This window comes from Mesoplodon mirus (assembly GCF_964341445.2).
Source record: "Mesoplodon mirus genome assembly, chromosome: 5".
Taxonomy (NCBI): domain Eukaryota; kingdom Metazoa; phylum Chordata; class Mammalia; order Artiodactyla; family Ziphiidae; genus Mesoplodon; species Mesoplodon mirus.
In genome coordinates this window covers 95,582,591-95,595,178 of record NC_138980.1, presented here as the reverse complement: position 1 = coordinate 95,595,178, position 12,588 = coordinate 95,582,591, and the positions used below count along the sequence as shown (strand labels likewise).

At 39.3% G+C, this 12,588-nt stretch overlaps 1 protein-coding gene across 4 annotated transcripts in view; it reads left to right on the top strand.

Annotated features, from left to right (window-relative positions):
- Positions 1-2,962: 2,962 nt before the first annotated feature.
- The window catches only part of FER (FER tyrosine kinase), a 479,199-nt gene continuing 469,573 nt past the window's right edge, over positions 2,963-12,588 (top strand). For 2 of the 4 annotated variants that reach the window (XM_082623772.1, XM_082623769.1), the window contains exon 1: positions 2,966-3,031. The gene's annotated coding sequence lies outside the window, so the exon portion shown is untranslated. Of the gene's footprint in view, positions 3,032-6,381; positions 6,600-12,588 lie in introns of those variants that run through there. The other 2 variants (XM_082623771.1, XM_082623770.1) reach the window with 2 other exon arrangements.

The window sequence follows — 12,588 nt, the reverse complement described above, 5'->3', positions numbered from 1 at the left end:
AACACATTATCATCTAATGTGAGGTCATTTTCGAGAACAAGTTAAAAACTAGAAACTAATTACTTTCTTTAACTTCACAGTCTTGATATTTTAGGCATAGGTATTTTTTGTGGAATATAAATAAAAAGAAAATGTTCTCCCAACCCAGAAATTCTCTCCACAAACGCAGTGGAGAAACAATACTTTTCTTATTGAATAAGCATTACACCAGAATGTGATGCGCATTGCAGGCAATCTGCAAAGAGACTGCAAAGACAGAAAGCAATCTCACCCTTTTATACAGCCTAGCAGATACAACCCATTACCTATGTTTTCAAGATAAACAATAACTAGTCATCAAGTAATAGGCCTTGATAACATGGCACACATAATTCATCTTGACTTTATTTCCTAATTGGGGTGACCATTAGAGTTAGCTAATAAGCATTATTCACAAGCAAAACAAATGTCTCATCTTTATGACAGAAGGTAGTTTTGCAACTTGGAAAAATTTGCCCACAAAGTTAGGTTCCTACTATCCCATAGAAACTGGGAGAGAGGGGTGCTATCTCTCTCTCTCGCTCTCTCTCTCTCTCTCTCTCTCTCGCTCTCTCTCTCTTTTAATTGAGGTATAATTGACATATAATATTACAACAGTTTGAGGTGTACAACATAATTCCATATTTGTATATATCTCTAACTGATCACGACAGTAATTCTAGTTAACATCTGTTACCATATATAGTTACACAATTTTTTTCTTGTGATGAGAACTTTTTAAGATCTACTTTCCTAGCAACTTTCAAATATGCAATACAGTATTATTAACTACAGTCATCATGCTATTACATTCCTATTTTTTATTTTATAACTGGAAGTTTGTACTTCTTGACCATTTTCACACATTTCACCCACCTCCCACCCCCTTCCTCTGGCAACCATCCATTTGTTCTATGTATCTATGAGGTTTTTTTTTTTGTTTTTTTCTAATTCCACATATAAGGGAGATCATATGGCATTTGCATTTCTCTGTGACTTATTTCACTTAGCATAATGCCCTCAAGGTCCATCCATGCTGTTGAAATGGCAAGCTTTCATTCTCTTTTTAAGGCTGAATAATATTCCATGCTGTATATATATGTATACCACAACATCTTTATCCATTCAAGGGCGCGCTAGCTCTTGACATTTGCATTTCAAAGAGATAGTTCCCAGGTCCTTGAGAAACACATTTCTGGGATATAACGCTAACAAAACACAAAATGACAGAGACCTAGCCAGTCTTCAAAATAATTTATATACATTTCAAAGAGATGAAAAAGTATACAACAATTACCAGTTTTCTAAGGCAAGTGCTCTAAGAAAGGGAAATCCCTTCTTCCATATCCAATAGGGAGAATTAAGCTTTTTTTAAAAAAAATTTGTCATTACATTTGTCTAATTAGTTATGTGTAACCTTTGTAATTTTACTTAACCTTTCTCAACAGAATAATTTAAGAATAAAATAAAAGGTCTTTTAGGCTTAAAAAATACAAATAAACAATTAAAACCCCCATAACACAATGGAAAAAAAATAAAATTCTTGTCTTTATAGCACGTTTTGGTTTCTTTAAAAGAGTAGACATGAAAAGTCCCGTTTAAAATTTGTCTATGTGTAGGGGCGTTCACTGCAGTAAAATAAATTAACTCTGTTTAGAAATTATTAATTATGAACTAATTATTCACTCTTCTTTGGCTCCCATTGTAATACACAAGTTTTGGAGGAGGAGGGTCGAGATAGGGTTGACCTTAGAATTTGCTCCAGGCAAAGAATGTGGTTCAACCAAAGCAATGTACGATACAATCAATGCCTTAAAGAGTCGGCTACAGAAACATACCCTGCAATAGTGACTAATAACACCTATCATACTGTTACAGATCACCTACGTCTCTTTGTTTAGTTCAAATTACTCATTTTCCACTAAATTCTTTTGGTGATGGACGCTTCAGAAACAACCCTCACTGGAGGAGCAAACCAACTTCGGTTCTTCACGCATGCTAGACTCTGGAAGTAAGGTAAGGTAAGAACTTACTACAGGAGACTACTCACAGGACCTGCTGCACACTTTTTAATAGCATCCATCACAACTCCAGCATTGTCTAACCTTTTTTTTAAAAGAAGGTCTCAGGCACTGGGAATTATAGGAATGAGAAAGACACTGTTCCCGCCTTTCAGGCACTTCAAGCCGAAAACTAGTTTAAAAGAATCAACGTTACAATAGATGCAAGTAAGATATACAGAAAAAGTGACTGATTCGAAAGGGTGAAGGATGCGTATTTAGGGTTGGAGGGTCTGCGACCCCAAAGCAGCTTCCGTTCCCGGAGATTTCAGCTCCCGGGATCACCCAGCACCCCGCGGGCACAATTAACATTTTAATCACGTCTCCGTCCCCACCCTCCGAATTCCTTTCCGGCTGCCGACCCGCCGGGTAGTCCCTTCCAGGCGGCCCCAGCTTATCACCCCCGGCCCGGCCACTTCCCGGCCGCGGCCAGGCGAGCCTCCCAAAGTTTCCTGTGACGCCGCCGCCCGCCTCCGGCCGCATCCCGCCCACACTCCCACCCCGGCAGCCCTGGACACCGGCTAGAGAGGAGCGAGTTACAGGGACGGGGAGAGCTGAGCCACCAGGAGGGCCGCGCGACCCCACCCAAGCTGAGGAGCGAGCCCGGAGGGTGGCGGCCGACGCTCCACGCCTCCCCTCGCCACGCCCGCAGCCCCCGGTCCGCGCGCGCCCACCGGGCTTGGTGCCCGAGTCCCACCCCTCCGGGGTCCAGGCCAATCGGCCGCGCCCCGCCTCCTGGGAGGTGGTGGAAGAGGGGGTTGGGGGTCGGGAGGCAGTGCCCGCCTTCGGCGGGTGCCCATTGGCTGAGACCTCGAGGGTGCCCGGAGACCGGAGTGCAGCTGGATTGGCCGCGGAGGCTGGTGACAGCAGCGGTCATTGGTTGTGGAGGCCCCCGTGACGCGGGGTGGCGACTGGCTCCCGTGTCTGAGGGGCTCCTGCTTGTCAGGTTCTAGGTAGGTGAGTTTCGCGCCGCCCGCGGCAGGCGCTGTTACCCGGGGCAACGCCGGCGGAGGGGGGAAGAGTTGGGAAGGCCAGCCGAGAACTGGGGCAACACTCCCTGCCCGCAGTGGGGCGCCTGGGGCTCTGCCCTGGCTGCGCCGGCTGCGCCGGCTGCGCCGAGGGCTCTTTCTCCGCCCTCAGCCATCCCCCACCTCCTGCCCCCGGCTGTGGGGTCTCCCGTCCATCCTGCGCCCGCGGCGGCGCATTCCTGTTTGCGCCTTGGGCCGGGCTGCCCACCCGCCCGGGCGAGGCCCGCCCTTCCCACCCACCCGGGACTGGAGGCTGAGGGGGCGGGTGCCGGCGCGAGAGGGCTGAGGCGGGCGCGACGGCTCCGCCCAGTCGCCGGGTCCGGGGTTTGCGGGGTGTGGGGCGGTGCTGGGAGTACTGTGGACACCGCCCATCACGCCCGCACCCCCTTTTCTCGGCGCGATCCCCTCGGCGCGGGCCTCGGGCTGGGCGGCCACCCCCAATCCCTAGGTGTTCCCCCAGCCCCTTCCTACCGCTGGGGCCTTGCGGTCTCCCTGGACCGGCACAGTCCGCCCCCAGCTCTTCTCTCGTGTCAGCTTCCCCACCCCCTGCTTTTATCCCCCACCTTCCGTCCCTACTCCTGTCTTGGCCAGGAGTGACCCTCAAGAGATAGTGTGAAGCTAGCGCAGGCGGGGCAATTTCTGTTCTGTTCTCTTTGCCATTTACGGTTGAGGAGGTGTTTGGAGTCACCTTCGGGTCAGCTTTCTGGTTAGTCTCCTTTAGGATCAACTTTCTGAAACCAATTGAGTTGGTTTTGGTAGGGTGGTACGTCTTGCACAAATTAACTGTGAAGTTGTCGCTTATGTGTGTGTGTGTGTACCTTTGTGATTTTGATATATAGTGCTGTGCAGTGCAATGTCTAATAATTTATTAAGGCCGGCACTTTCATTTTCGATTGCCTTATGGTTAAAAAACCTTAATCTTTTTAATTCATAAGAAGCTGCATATATTCGTAGTAGTCTCACTGTAAATTTGACATAAATTACTCTGGGTGTAGTGCCATTTTTTTTTCTTTCTCCAGATGTTTTAAAATACTAAAAAAGATTCTTAAATGGAATAACAGCGATATAAAAGTGTAACAGAAAAATCAATAAGAATAGACCAAATCTATTTTAGTGATTAAAGACTAGAAACTACTTTTCCACCTATGGAATGGGGACAGGATTATTTATTTATTTATTTATTTATTTTGCGGTACGCAGGCCTCTCACTGTTGTGGCCTCTCCCGTTGTGGAGCACAGGCTCCGGACGCGCAGGCTCAGCGGCCATGGCTCACGGGCCTAGCCGCTCCGCGGCATGCGGGATCTTCCCGGACCGGGGCACGAACCCGTGTCTCCTGCATCGGCAGGCGCACTCTCAACCACTGCGCCACCAGGGAAGCCCTGGGGACAGGATTTTTAAAAACTATTGCAAAGTATTATTTCACTGTGCAGTGTTGTCCTGGTGTATCTACCTATATGGGCTTTAGGCAGACATACTTGTGAAGAGCCGCACATTTGTCAGTGAATGCAAAGGAGGGCTCAGTGTATGTTTTGTGATCTGGGGAATCTTTTCTGCTAGTTCTCTTGAGCCAATGAACTGTTTTCAAAGATACTGGAAGTATATTAAGGGAGTACATAGGCATACTTGGAAACCTTTCTCCAGTTTCTTCCATGAAAGACCTTTGGTGAAGATCTGTTTCTCTTCCATACTGATGGTTGGCAGCATTAAATATATACCATGTAAAATTATTTAGGGTCCGGTTAATGCAGCTTCTGCACTATTTCAGAGTTTGATGTCAGTAGTTGAAGGAATAATTCAGGCTTTTGGTAGACCCTTCCTTTTCATTTCATCTTCAACTGTTATGTAGCTATAACTCTGGTCTGTGAACATTTCACATTTGCCTTTTTTTCCTCCAGTATTTCACTATGAAAAATTTAAAACAATGTAGGCAAGTTCAGTTGTGCTGTGAATACTCACCATCTACACAGCAATAACATTTTCAGGACAGCTGTTACATGGCATATACTAAGGAACAGAGGAACTGAAATTATCAAGTTTGAAAACCAGCATAAATATGTATCAAACCAAAATATTGTAAAGTGCTTATTTCCGTTCGTAGATGGTAATAGTGTTTATAAAAACTGTAGTAATTGAATTCCATGAGACTATTATAAAGCAGTCCTGTGAGTAGGAAGTCATCATCTTTGTAAATCAAGGCCTTGGTGAGTTAACTGTGTTTTGGTAATCAGAAAAAGAAGGAAATCTAATGAACTTGTTGTACAAATAAAAGTCTTGTTTTAAAATTGGACTCTTGTGTTAATAGATTATAGTTTTCTACTTGATTTTTAAATGAGCGTCTTCTTTTGAAGACAGGTCGAAGGGACTATCAATTATGCACTGTTTTGGTAACATACTTAATAAATTGGGTCAATCTTATGTATGTTGTTTTGGAATAAGAATGTTTTTGTAATGGAAAAAGAAAGCTTACAAATGTGAACTTTTTTTAGTATAACTTTTCCATGGAAAATGAAGTAATTTAGAGAGATTTAAGTTAATTTTGATAGGACTCGAAACTATCTTGTGTGTTGTTTCATGGTGTTGCTAAAGGAATATTTTAACACAGAACTTCAATTTGTGATAAAAAGAATAAGAAACTGGTATAAATTAATTCACATATGTGTATATTATATTTATAATTTTCCCATACTAAGGAAATTCCTGCACTCTTCTTTAAGTATGTGAATCCTGCTTTTCAGTTTTAGTATGCCCTAAATCTGTTTTTCATACTTTGCTCAGTTAATAACTAATTTCTGAGATAGTGAAATTGAGCTATGTCTCAGAATTTATAGATCTTTGGATTGCCTCATTATTATTTTTCCATATCTCATTTGACTTTGGCATGCTTATGTGTGGTTTATTTTTCACGCCATGCCATTGAGAGATAGAAGGGAACAAGGAGGTCATAGTTTTGGAACTTTGGAAAGAATAAGATGTTCAGATAGTTTTTAATCAAAGCTCCAACTCCACCCCCGCCCCCGCCCCGCCTTCCTCCCTCTTTCCTTTTTTCTTGCTCTCCTGTTTTTATTATAAAAGTTAAATGCTTTAAAATCAATTCAGAAAACTATACAGAAAAAAAGTCATCAGTAATTCCACGATAGTTAATGTTTTGAAATAACTGAAACTTTTGTTTCTTCTGTAACACTCTACCAATCATTGCAATTTTATGGTCTTTATTGCAGTGTGTCAGCACTTACATCTAAACTTGGAGGAGTTCCTGAACTTGAGACTCAGTTAGCCTAAATTAGAAGAAGCCTCCAAAATCTGGAGGAAAAATGGAAAATAATCAATAGAGGACTGATTAGAGTCAGAACAAAAGAATCAGACCCAAGCAATTACCCACTTTTCTTTTTTTCTTAAGTATAAATATAGTCCTAGTTGACCATATGAAACTGCTGTATGACTGAAAAAATATGGAGCCTCTCAGGTTTTTTCTTTGGAATTCAAAGTGTCCAGGTAAGATGAAGTTTACTTAGTGCCTTTCTACAGAAGTTTTCGGATTTTTCTATTTGGGGGTGATATTTCATATTCAGCTTTTAAAAAATTTAATGTCATGCATGATTTGTAATTACTTCCTAAATATTCACTTATCAAACTATGACTAATTTTTAGCCTATACATTATCACTGCTCGCTATAAGCTTAATATTGTCTCCTCCTTTAGAAGGTTTTAATTAAAAGACTGAAAAGTTCAATGTATGTGTTTCTTGTGAGATAGCAGGGTATAGTGAAAAGAAGAGTCATTTATTTTGGAGCCAGATAATCTGCATTTCAGTCAGAAATTAGGATTTTCTTTTGTGGGATCTTGGGCAAGTTTCTTAATCTCTTTAAACCATAGTTTCCTCATCTGTAAAGTGGGGATGATATAATTGCCTCACAAGATCGTTATGAAGAAGAAATGAGACAATTGAGGTAAAATGACTGAATTTAGGGAGTGTTCAGCTTTCACATTCAGTTCCTTTCATGGTAGTTTTCATGTCATCTCTTCTAGTATTACTGTGTTTATTCTACGATCCTAAAAGTCCCTAAGTTTTAGACTTCGGAAATTAAAATAATGTACATTAAGCTTACTTAAATTGAATGATATTTACATTTGTACAAACCAAATAATTAGAAATATCTCAGATTAGCTGGGTTTTTTTTTTTTTTTTTTTTTTTTTTTTTTAGCTCTTGGGTTACTGTATCTCAGTAGCGATAATCAGAAATTTACCTTAACTGATTTTTACCTCAAAATATGTCCAGTTTGTCTGAATTCCTGAATTATTTTTCTTTCACATTAGATTATCATCTTTTGTTGGATGGTTTCCCTGAATTCCTTTCCTTCGAACCACAAATATTTGCTTAAAAGTGGTACAGAAAAGCTAAATGTTACCTTCTTAAATCTCTAACTAATGCTCCCTGCCGCCTTAAATTACATTTACTTAATCTGTTTAAAAGTTAAACTTTATTTTCAAATGTAATAATACACAAAACTCTTAATTGAAAGTTTTCTGTCTCCTACAGAAATCTCCTATATGATTATTTTTTAGGGAGCGACATTTTACAGATATCCCTATTTCAAAATGTGTGTTCAGTAAGTATGGGGTTCTGATTCTTAAAGAACACACACTTATAGTTTAAATGCACAGACCAGGCTATAGTTATTGGTTGTTGTGAAGCAAGCACTGAACTGGTAAAAAGTTAGGATTGGAACTAAATAGTCCTTATTGTCTCATCCAGCAGTAAAACAAAGATTTTGTGATCTAAGTCAATGATTCTCAATATTTTTTCCACCCAAGTACAAGATATGTACATGTGTGACATATTCTAATACGTAGTTTTCTAGTATGCCCTCTGTAATTCCATCTTACCCTCTCCCACTCTAGGAAGCATATCAGAACGCAAGTGATTGAGAATGACACTATTATAGGGATAAACTTGCATCTACTCTGATTTATTGAGAAAAGTGAGTCATTAAAAAAGATAAATAACTATTATTAGTAACAAATACTTGAGACACACCTTATAGTTCTATCGTTGAGACCCAAGTTATTTCTGCATTTTCCTGAAACGAATGCTTCTTCACTTTTTCTTATCAGTGTTGTAATGCTTATGTAAGAAGAGAGTACTAATTTTATGTAATTGACAGTGAAGAGCCTTACATTTTAAAGTCAGGGTAAATAAAATAACATTATCATAGAAAAATTGAAATTAGTTTTCCAGTATAAGTTATTTTACTTGTAGAAAAGGTATTTCCATAGTGGGGCAAATGGTTTTAGGAAAAGGGGAAACTCTTAATAGTAGAATATTTATATTCTAGGTGTTTATTATATAAAAATGCTCTTTACAGTGGCTCAGTCAGAAAAATTTCTTTAAAATTACATTTCTGTGAATGAAATTGCTCTTGAATAGTTCATCCTACATAGAAGTAGTATGTATAATATACAGTTTGAAGTGAAGACTTAGGAAAACTATGTTCATTAGACCCTTAGCATTAGCAAGTGGTATTTCTTGAAATCTTTGTGGACCTAGGATATAACTACCTTCATAAAATACAGATTTAATTGAAAAATTTAGTTGATCTCTTCAGACCCTTAATGATTCTATAAACAGGACTCTGTCGTCAAAGTTGTTAAGCAATTTTTTGCTTCTAAAATGAAGGCTGGATGATTTTCATTACATCATTAGTATACATGCAGAGTTTCTTATTCTTGGCTTTTTTGCCCTGGGTTTGTAGAACAAAAGAGTGTTTTTGGCTTAATCGCAAAGCCTGCTGCACTGTCACAAAGTTGAAGAGTTAGTCGTTGGTCACTGTAATGCTTGCTGCTTGCTGCTGTTTCTTGGTCATGGTTTGACAGGAGTTGGACACTTCAGGAGTTTGTGTCCCTTCTACTCTCTGTATGTCTTCAGCTTGGGAAGATTTCCCAAGCTTCTCCTGTCAGTTGTTGGAACTTTTTGTTAATTTCACATTATACCAAGAATAATGCATTTGACTCTTCTACCAATATTCAGTTTTGGTAACAAATGGTTCAGTAGCCACCCTAGCAGCCACATGACTTCTTACTTCGTGAGAATGTTTATACAGTGCTCTGACTTTCTCTTGAATTATATTTCCTTCAGAATCACATGCTTTCTATATACATTCGTATACAAGTTAGCTATCATTTCAACTTTCAGTAAGGTTTTAAAGTTTTTGCTTTGGTAGGAGCAAAGGAAACATTATAAGTATAACCTTTTTGTTTGTTTTAGTATAGAGCCTGTGGTGTATGGTGGACTTTATAATGACACTGATCCAGTCCCTGTCACATTTCTTATCCATTCTGAATTTACTGCAAATTTATATGTTTTGGTTAAGTACCATCACTTTGTCAGGCCTCTTTACTTTCTATTTATTGAATAAATTGGCAATAGTAGATTAATTAAAGGGAACTGAACAGTGCAGTTGTATCAGATAATTTTTAATGACAAATAACTTGATCATTATCCTGATTATTTATAAACAATTATGTTGGACAAAGGATAAGAATTTTCATCTAGATTTATATATAATAAACTTTTTGCAAAGCAGGAGGCTGATTTCTTTCTCTTACCAATAGTTATGTGTGTGTGTATATGTATATATATAATATATTGTATTATGATTATTTATGCATAGCCCTTTTTTATCCCCTCCTCAACATTTCTAAGGAAGAAACAGTTTCTGTCAGTAAAAGTTTTTGAGTAAATTACATGAATTCAGATATTGTTATGGGGGAGGGGCATTGACATTTCTTTAGTGCCTGCTAAAAATGTTGGGCATTTTAGTGCATTTGTTTTTATTTTCATCACAGCCCTATAGATTGGGTAGCTTGTATTTTCTTTTTGTGATCTGGAACCAATCTTAGGTCATATCCAAGGAGATTTAGCTATAAAGTGATACCCAGGATTTAAATTTAGGTCTTTGATATGCTAAATCTCAAATAAATGAAATGATAAAAGTCTAAACATAGTGAACCATTAGCAGTCCTGGACTTAACAGCAGTTTCAATTACTTGGGAGTGACTCTAAAAGTCCATTTTGAAGTATTTGAAGTTTTGCTGAAATAATTTCCTCTTATTGGAAGCGAGACCCTAAGATATGCGTGACCTCACCTAACTGCCCAGTGTCTACATCTCACCTTGACTTTGTTCTCAGTGTGAAGTTATCCTGTATAACTTTTGTCAAGTGATAAAATGTTGCTTCTTTGTAAAAATTTTCCTGAAAAAGAAAGCCAGCTGCTAGAAGTGAAGAAAAAGTAGAGGCCTAAGAAAGTGGTAGATCTTAGCCAGAAAATAGGCATTTTTCAATATGTTTAAAAATGGAATGTTGAATCCAGTGAGTCTGGATGTGAATCAATCTACCACACCTAGGGAAACAAAACTTGCCTTGTGGAACATTGTTATTGAATGTTTCAGCTCTGTCAAAAATTCTCATGGTTTTTAAATTTCTTGAAAATGTCAGGGGTCTTATATTCATAAATTCTATCCCATTTCCCTTCTCTCTCACATTCAACAATAATATTGAAAGAGATTTGAGTGTTTATAAATAGCTGCTACTTTCTAGAAGTTAATGTCATTCTGACAAATATCTTAAAATACTAACATAAACAATAGTATTCTCACTTAAAAGATAATATGGGTGTCCTTTTCTGAGTTTCACAATTAATTATAACAGTAGTAGCTAGTCAGTGGTGATGGCCTCTTTCTAAGGTTATGATGTTCTATTAATATTTTGGAGCCAATTTACCCTGTCACTGAAACTGGCAGTCTAAGATTGAAGTGACTTAGCTTAGAGACACTTGCTATTACATGTCCTTAAGGTAGCTTACATTGTAAAATTAACACAGAAATGTTCTATGCTATACAAGAGGCAAGTTGTTGCAGGAATGAGACAGAGAGGAGGAAGGTGTGAGATTCTTCTTTTTTTGGTTATTCAACAAATATTAGTAGAATACTCACTTCATGTAAGGTCTTACTTTATGGCTACAGGTAATTTTAAAGCATAGAGAAGTTTCAGACTGTTTTCTTCAGAGAGAGAGTAGATGTAGTGTAAAGAGCATGACTATTAGAGCTAGACCCATTTAGGGTTGCATCTGTGCTACCTGTAATTAGTTGTACGAATTTAGGCAAATAATTTAATGCTTATATCTTGTTTTGTTTTTTTTTTTTGGTTTGAAAACTAACCCCAGTTTTGTCTAACTGGTAATGATACTAGATTTTTTAATACCTTTCAGTTGCATGAGACTAAACCCCTACTCACAGTATCTTAGGGCACTGGGACAAACAGGAGTGTATTCTCTTTAGGTATGGATGGATTCAAGGGCTCAGTGGCCTCAGCAAACTCAGTGGCTTTCTCTTGTGTTAGATATGCTCTCAGGTAGGATTTCTCCATGTGGAGCTCCCTGATGGTTTACATTCTTTCAGTTTAGCAAGCCCAACGTAAAAAACACTTTTCCTACTCATAGTTTTAGCAAAAGCCCTGGGATTACATCTCACTGAATGAGTTAGGTCATTTTTCCATCTTTGATCCTGTGGTCAGGGGAATAGTATATGATGATAGGCCAGATCTGGATCAGGTGTTAACTATTGGAACTGGGAATAGGAAGTGTGGTCAGCCACGTGGTCTGAACCATGTGGACTGAGAGTCAGGGTTGGTGGTTCACTGAAAGTAAGAAGTTACTGTTACCATGGGAAGTGGGTGTGGATGCTGGACAAGCATAACCAAAAGACATTCACTGTAATCCTCCTAATGTGCATCCATGTCCTCCCTCATATATAAACCCTTGAAAAAATGCCCTCATCTAATATAATGCAGTGTGTCACTTAAAACTTCCAGTGCATTTACCACTTGACCCCCAACAGAGAAAGACAACTCAAAGACTTGTTTAATTACTGCATCAAACTTTAAGTCTAGAATCACTGGGTAATTTCTCTCAGTTCTGTTTGAAAAGACAGCCCAGGGTCAAGAAACTTATGGTTAAATCATAAATATAACTAATTGTAATAAAGCCAGTATTCAGTGATAGAAGGAAAATAACATAAGGACAATAAAAACTCTTAATTAGAAAAGAGAAAAAGGGGAAGTAACCCACAGAGATTTTCCAATCCATAATCTGTACATATTTCATTGGTCAGGGGTGGCAAGGACTCTGCCTGGGCAGTGGAATTATATATATATATATACGTGTGTGTGTGTATATATATATATATATATATATATATATATTTTTTTTTTTTTTTTTTTTTTTTTTTTTTTTTTGCGGTACATGGGCCTCTCACTGTCCTGGCCTCTCCCGCTGCGGAGCACAGGCTCCGGACGCGCAGGCTCAGTGGCCATGGCTCAGGGGCCGAGCCGCTCCGCAGCACGTGGGATCTTCCCGGACCGGGGCACGAACCCATGTCCCTTGAATCGGCAGGCGGACTCTCAACCACTGCGCCACCAGGGAAGCC